Below are 7500 nucleotides of genomic sequence, written 5' to 3'. Positions count from 1 at the left end.
CATCGCTCCACTAAAAATTGCAAAGAGCGACAGAGCCATGATTAGGGCTAAGCCGCTGTGGAGTCTTTAACGGCTACACGGCCACGGGCAGGGCTTCACCCCCATCGACGTGCTTCGCTTCAGTCAGCAGTAGGTTCATAGAAGGGCCTCAAACACACACACACTTTCGCATCGGCAGATCGCCGCAGCATAACCGCTGTTGATCCAACAGCCTACTTGAGACGAAAGACAAGAGCCCGGCGCGCGTACTCGCGCAGCTCTCCAAAACCACTCGGCCAGTGCCAGGGACGGCTCCCTGCGCCGGCGCCACAACAAGTCTACTTGAGGCGGAAGACGAAGCCAGCAAGGGCCTGGCCGCAAGTGCGTTCGAAACCGGGACTACAGTCCCTCGTCTGTCCGTACTTCCTCTTTCGACGTGCGGCGCCTTCCCAAAGCGCACAAGTCCGCTAACCGCAGAACGCTTCCGACGTAGCAAAGCCGCGTTTCCTTCGGTACTTCGCAGCAACGCCGCCTTTCCCTCGGCGGCGGGCGAATAGCCTGCAGACGTCGTCGCATTAAACCGCGATCTCGACACCTCGCGCGTCACGAGCAGGAGCCGACCGGCAGCCTCCGGCCCTTTCGGACTCGGTGGCATTTGCCGCGGAGGACGGGAGAGCACTTTAGGCCACGGTTCCTTCCGTACTTGGCAGCCGCACCCTCATACCGACAGTTTCCATGACCGACCGAGCGCCACACCGTTCCTTTAGTACTTGGGTGGCAACAAAGTCGGGTCGTTACTCCATACTCGCCGCAGGAAGCGACCGGCAGCCGCCAGCCTTTTCAGACTCGGCAGCGTTTGCCGCGGAGGACGGGAGAGCGCTCGCACCACGGTTCCGTGTGTGTACTAAGCGGCAGCGGCATTAGCTCTCGACCGTCAGTTCCTTGACCGACCGCACGCTTCGCCGTTCCCCTCGTACTGGGCAAAGCAGCAGGTCGGGTCGTCTTACTCCCATTCCGCGCAAGAGCGCCAAAGCGGACAGAAAGCCCACCCAGTGTGCGTTACGCCGTTTCTACCCGCGGGCGCGGCCAAGCCAACCGTCCAAGGTTGCAGCCGGCGTCCACTGGGCGCAACAAATTTGGCACGGGGCGCCCCTCAAAATTCAGGCAGTCCCCGGCATGTTCGGGTATAGCCGTCCCCGCGTCCAAGCGGGGCCAGCGGCGGAAAGCGTCGGGCGCAGCGAGCTGCTTCACCCACACGGGGTAGAAACAATGGCGCTCGCCACCCTTCACAATCCGGTAATGATCCTTCCGCAGGTTCACCTACGGAAACCTTGTTACGACTTTTACTTCCTCTAAATGATCAAGTTTGGTCATCTTTCCAACAGACCGGCGCAACCGAAAGGCCGCGCCGGACATCGGTCCGAAGACCTCACTAAATCATTCAATCGGTAGTAGCGACGGGCGGTGTGTACAAAGGGCAGGGACGTAATCAACGCGAGCTTATGACTCGCGCTTACTGGGAATTCCTCGTTCAAGGGGAACAATTGCAAGCCCCTATCCCAATCACGAAAGAAGTTCCACGGGTTACCCAGTCCTTTCAGACAGGGATAAAGACACGCTGCTTCCTTCAGTGTAGCGCGCGTGCGGCCCCGGACATCTAAGGGCATCACAGACCTGTTATTGCTCTGTTTCGTGCGGCTAGGAGCCGCTTGTCCCTCTAAGAAGGTTGTAAGGTGCTGGGAACCCCGCACCTATTTAATAGGCTAGAGTCTCGTTCGTTATCGGAATTAACCAGACAAATCGCTCCACCAACTAAGAACGGCCATGCACCACCATCCACCGAATCAAGAAAGAGCTCTCAATCTGTCAATCCTCCCAGTGTCCGGGCCGGGTAAGTTTTCCCGTGTTGAGTCAAATTAAGCCGCAGGCTCCACTCCTGGTGGTGCCCTTCCGTCAATTCCTTTAAGTTTCAGCTTTGCAACCATACTTCCCCCGGAACCCAAACACTTTGGTTTCCCGGAAGCTGCCCGCCGAGTCATTTGAGTAACTCAGGCGGATCGCTGGTTGGCATCGTTTATGGTCAGAACTAGGGCGGTATCTGATCGCCTTCGAACCTCTGACTTTCGTTCTTGATCAAAGAAAACATTCTTGGCAAATGCTTTCGCAGTAGTTCGTCTTGCGACGGTCCAAGAATTTCACCTCTAGCGCCGCAATACGAATGCCCCCGTCTGTCCCTCTTAATCATTACCTCGTATTCCAAAAACCAACAGAACAGAAACGAGGTCTTGTTCTATTATTCCATGCAAGTTTATTCAGGCGACTCGCCTGCGTTGAGCACTCTAATTTTTTCAAAGTAAAAGCACCGGCCTTCTCGAGGCACACAATGAAGTGCACCAAGAAAGGACCGGCATGATGTTCAGTCCGAGCCGTCGCATCGGGTAGATGCACTACTCGTCTGGAACTGAGATCCAACTACGAGCTTTTTAACCGCAGCAGCTTTAGTATACGCTATTGGAGCTGGAATTACCGCGGCTGCTGGCACCAGACTTGCCCTCCAATTGATCCTCGTTAAAGGATTTAGAGTGTACTCATTTCAATTACGGGGCCTCAAAAGAGTCCCGTATTGTTATTTTTCGTCACTACCTCCCCGTGCCGGGAGTGGGTAATTTGCGCGCCTGCTGCCTTCCTTGGATGTGGTAGCCGTTTCTCAGGCTCCCTCTCCGGAATCGAACCCTGATTCTCCGTTACCCGTAACAACCATGGTAAGCAAGTAACCTACCATCGAAAGTTGATAAGGCAGACACTTGAAAGAAACGTCGCCGGCTCGTGGCCATGCGATCAGCACAAAGTTATCCAGAGTCACCACACAATACGGGCCGAAACCCGATCGATCTTGGTCTAATAAAAGCACCCGTCGCCCAAAGGGCTTCAGGCTCACTGCATGTATTAGCTCTAGAATTGCCACAGTTATCCAAGTAGGAAGAAACGATCTAAGGAACCATAACTGATTTAATGAGCCATTCGCGGTTTCGCCTTATTTCGGCATGTACTTAGACATGCATGGCTTAATCTTTGAGACAAGCATATGATTACTGGCAGGATCAACCAGGTAATCGTTCAACTGCGCGTCCAGCCTTTCAAGCAGGGCCGGACGCCGTTTTTGCGATGCCGAGGCCACCTTCAGGCGCCCCAACACGCTTCGTTCTCGCAAAGGGTAGCACTTTGCACAGTCCGAGACGACGGCGTTCGAGCTCGCTACGGCGCCCTCCCCGCAGGGCCGGGTATCGCCACGCGGCAAGAAGCACGCAACATTCTCGATAGACCGGTTGTGTCGACTCGATCGCGGCTTGCGGTTTCTCTCGAGCCCGCAGCACTGGTGGACCGACCGACACTTGCAACGTAGCCGAGACGGCAAAGCCGCTAGGCGACGGGTCACGCCCGCGCCTTCGGCGCTTTCGTATTTGATTCGTCCGAGGACGATGCGGAACACACTTCGATATCGTGGAAAAAGCGTCGTCCGACAACCAGCCCCTAACGCATCAAGCGGATGAGGCTGCAGACGTCAGCTGTGGGATCCACGGGAGCGATACCGGGGACACGCTTGACGGGCACGAAGCCCGCCGCATATCAAACACCCAGGTCGCTTTGGGGGCGACTGCTCTCTGGGACCCCCCATATATAGCAGCGATAAGTACCCAGACCTCCATGGGGCCGTACTCGTGCCACTTTCGACGAGCGTTTGGCGAAAATCGTGCCGCCTCGTAACGCCGCGAGCAAGATTGAAAGCTTACGTCGGCAGCACAATGCCGAAGTCGTGAAAGCGCAGCGCGTCTACCGAATGCGCGAACGGCAATTTCTCGCTAATGGCCAGTACGGTTTCCTGCACAATTGCCTTTCTGTCGCCCTACGGGGCCCCCGGCCGATCGATTCGAGGCACGCTAGCACGGCCCCTTCGCCATTTCCGAGCACGAGTGCGAACAGTGCGGGCGGCGTGCTCGACGCCCCGGCTGACGTCGTTTCGGACTTTGTCTCTTCGCGTGCTCGCGGCAACGCCGCGGCCAACGACGACGTCTGCGCGGTTCTTTGCCGGTTCCCGGCGTGCTATAGTGCAGCCCTCTGCAGGGTGACACCGGCTCCGTCGTGGCCGTGCGGCGGCTTGTACGCAAAAGTTGCGTCAAAGGCGTCGCGCTCGCGCCGCCCCGGCACACGCGGTTTCGGACTTTGTCTCTTCCAGCGCTCGCGTAGTCGTGGGCACGATTGTCGACTTCGGAACGGTGCGCGGACACCGCCACGAGCACGCGCAAGACGAAAATCGCACTACGGTACAATGTCGGCCGGGGCCCTACGGCCCCTTACAGTAGCAGCGATAAGTGCCCAGACCTCCATGGGGCCGTACTCGTGCGACGCGGCGGCGTACTGCGCCGAGCCGAGCGCCAATATTTGGCTTTTGCAGGGCGGATTCGAGCTCTGGCGATTGCCGCGGTACCGCCGCTCACCGATTCAAGGCACGCTAGCGCGGCCCCTTCGCCATTTCCGAGCACGCGTGCGAACAGTGCGGGCGGCGTGCTCGACGCCCCGGCTGACGTCGTTTCGGACTTTGTCTCTTCGCGTGCTCGCGGCAACGCCGCGGCCAACGACGACGTCTGCGCGGTTCTTTGCCGGTTCCCGGCGTGCTATAGTGCAGCCCTCTGCAGGGTGACACCGGCTCCGTCGTGGCCGTGCGGCGGCTTGTACGCAAAAGTTGCGTCAAAGGCGTCGCGCTCGCGCCGCCCCGGCACACGCGGTTTCGGACTTTGTCTCTTCCAGCGCTCGCGTAGTCGTGGGCACGATTGTCGACGTCGGAACGGTGCGCGGACTACGCCACGAGCACGCGCAAGCCGAAAATCGCACTACGGTACAATGTCGGCCGGGGCCGTACGGCCCCTTACAGTAGCAGCGATAAGTGCCCAGACCTCCATGGGGCCGTACTCGTGCGACGCGGCCGCGTACTGCGCCGAGCCGAGCGCCAATATTTGGCTTTTGCAGGGCGGATTCGAGCTCTGGCGATCGCCGCGGTACCGCCGCTCACCGATTCAAGGCACGCTAGCGCGGCCCCTTCGCCATTTCCGAGCACGCGTGCGAACAGTGCGGGCGGCGTGCTCGACGCCCCGGCTGACGTCGTTTCGGACTTTGTCTCTTCGCGTGCTCGCGGCAACGCCGCGGCCAACGACGACGTCTGCGCGGTTCTTTGCCGGTTCCCGGCGTGCTATAGTGCAGCCCTCTGCAGGGTGACACCGGCTCCGTCGTGGCCGTGCGGCGGCTTGTACGCAAAAGTTGCGTCAAAGGCGTCGCGCTCGCGCCGCCCCGGCACACGCGGTTTCGGACTTTGTCTCTTCCAGCGCTCGCAACCATGTCGGGGCCCGACGCCGACGACTGCGTGGTGTTTCAACGATTGCCGGCGTGACACAATGCAGCTGCGTGCGGGATGCCAGCGATTCCGTCGTGTCCGTGCGGCGGCTTGTACGCAAAAGTTGCGTCAAAGGCGTCGCGCTCGCGCCGCCCCGGCACACGCGGTTTCGGACTTTGTCTCTTCCAGCGCTCGCGTAGTCGTGGGCACGATTGTCGACGTCGGAACGGTGCGCGGACTACGCCACGAGCACGCGCAAGCCGAAAATCGCACTACGGTACAATGTCGGCCGGGGCCGTACGGCCCCTTACAGTAGCAGCGATAAGTGCCCAGACCTCCATGGGGCCGTACTCGTGCGACGCGGCGGCGTACTGCGCCGAGCCGAGCGCCAATATTTGGCTTTTGCAGGGCGGATTCGAGCTCTGGCGATCGCCGCGGTACCGCCGCTCACCGATTCAAGGCACGCTAGCGCGGCCCCTTCGCCATTTCCGAGCACGCGTGCGAACAGTGCGGGCGGCGTGCTCGACGCCCCGGCTGACGTCGTTTCGGACTTTGTCTCTTCGCGTGCTCGCGGCAACGCCGCGGCCAACGACGACGTCTGCGCGGTTCTTTGCCGGTTCCCGGCGTGCTATAGTGCAGCCCTCTGCAGGGTGACACCGGCTCCGTCGTGGCCGTGCGGCGGCTTGTACGCAAAAGTTGCGTCAAAGGCGTCGCGCTCGCGCCGCCCCGGCACACGCGGTTTCGGACTTTGTCTCTTCCAGCGCTCGCAACCATGTCGGGGCCGACGCCGACGACTGCGTGGTGTTTCAACGATTGCCGGCGTGACACAATGCAGCTGCGTGCGGGATGCCAGCGATTCCGTCGTGGCGGTGCGGCGGCTTGTACGCAAAAGTTGCGTCAAAGGCGTCGCGCTCGCACCGCCCCGGCACACGTGGTTTCGGACTTTGTCTCTTCGAGCGCTCGCAGCGATGTCGAGGCGATCGCTTACGTCTGCACGGTTTCCGGTGTGCTACAATGCAGCAGTCTGCCGCACTACACCTCTTGGTTGCCGAGGCCAGCACGGCAATTTACTGAAGCGAGCGCATTGCGCCCAGGCGGCAGCGGACTTTGTGCTTTCGGGAGTGCTCTTGCTGTAAAATTTGAACGGCTGCAGCTGCGCGAAGCAAGTGTACCTATTTTCACTCTCTCTCTGTCTGCCTTTGAGGCGACTGTAATTTCACTTTAAACGCAACTGGAGGCGGGAGCAACCTGATGAGAGTAGGTGGACTTCGGTACATGTTGTAATTTAGAAATTGCTTTCAAGCTTTGAGGACATACACCTTCGCGCCATCTGCTTTCCCCGTCTCTTTGGCACTTTATAGTATGTGCTGCATGCTCTGCATTCCAAAGAAACACGCCTGTGTCTCTCCCTCTCTCACGTTCTTCTTCTTTTTGTAGCTGCTGTTGTAGAAGATGCTATGCTCTTTTAATCGCTGTAACATAGAGTGCTTGCACAAGCCAACAACTGTTGCGCGTTTTTTTTTTTTTTTTTTCTCTTCCCAAGACGTTTCTGCCATTATTCACTAACTCTCGTTCTTAGTATGCAATGGAGCGTTAGCTCGCGCCATCTACCTTTCTTTCTGTATTGCAAAGTCCGCAGGTTTTCCTAGTTCCGTACACAGATGGCGCTAATGCGTTTTGGCGCCAGGTTCGAACGACCTCGCTGTACTCGTGTTTCCCATTTGAATGTTTCAAAGGGGTTTGCGACAGGGGGTGGTTCTTGTGCAAGGCTGAGCTTTCCAGCTGCGTTTAAGCTATGCTAGCATGTGTGCGTATATATATATATATATATATATAAATACACAAACACACACACACACACACACACACACACATGCATATATACATACACACACACGGTAATGGTAAAGATGATGAGGTAGCACTTTTTTTTTTTTTTTTACAATGCCTGTGTTTTCAGATGGCGATCTTTCTCCCCTCTATGTTTCCGGTGGGAAGGAGTGTGCAGCGTTTTCTATATTTATTTTGTCATTCACTTCTATGTTGCTCGTCTTCGTACATGGGGCATGCTACCTAATTCTACCGGTCGATTCGACACGTTGCGATCCGTCCCGGCCTGTGCCGTATCAAAATTT

General features: G+C 57.8%; 1 non-coding gene across 1 annotated transcript; it reads right to left on the bottom strand.

Moving 5' to 3' along the window:
* Positions 1 to 1276: 1276 nt before the first annotated feature.
* Positions 1277 to 3091, bottom strand: LOC140214874 (small subunit ribosomal RNA). The gene has a single exon (XR_011891802.1). It is a non-coding gene; the product is annotated as a small subunit ribosomal RNA (ribosomal RNA).
* Between the last annotated feature and the right edge of the window lie 4409 nt (positions 3092 to 7500).

Source organism: Dermacentor andersoni, unplaced genomic scaffold (assembly GCF_023375885.2).
Source record: "Dermacentor andersoni unplaced genomic scaffold, qqDerAnde1_hic_scaffold ctg00000699.1, whole genome shotgun sequence".
NCBI lineage: Eukaryota > Metazoa > Arthropoda > Arachnida > Ixodida > Ixodidae > Dermacentor > Dermacentor andersoni.
Note: the sequence above shows the minus strand (reverse complement) of the source record. Positions and strands in the feature narration are given on the sequence as shown.